Source organism: Mandrillus leucophaeus, unplaced genomic scaffold (assembly GCF_000951045.1).
Source record: "Mandrillus leucophaeus isolate KB7577 unplaced genomic scaffold, Mleu.le_1.0 Scaffold282, whole genome shotgun sequence".
Lineage (NCBI taxonomy): Eukaryota > Metazoa > Chordata > Mammalia > Primates > Cercopithecidae > Mandrillus > Mandrillus leucophaeus.
The window spans coordinates 909768-910059 of NW_012102943.1; positions in this window are offsets into that span (position 1 = coordinate 909768).

Genomic DNA, 292 nt, shown 5'->3' on the forward strand with positions numbered 1-292 from the left:
TTGGTTTTGTACTCTATGGAGGGAGCAATTTTTTTGAGGTCTCATATTCTTTCCCCATTCATGAGTCTAAGCACTTTTCGCAGCACACCTTTCCAAGAGTTTTGGCCCTGACTCTAATATTCCAATATACACGCAAATAGGCATACACACTGGTTTTCAAAATTAGTTATCTTTTTCCTGCATTGCCCTTCCAGAAACCTCAGCTAATAACAAAGTGAAGATAAACAAAAGCTCCTTTTCCTAGACACTGACATTTTATGTCTCATAGTCTCACCATACCTGGCCTGCCTCA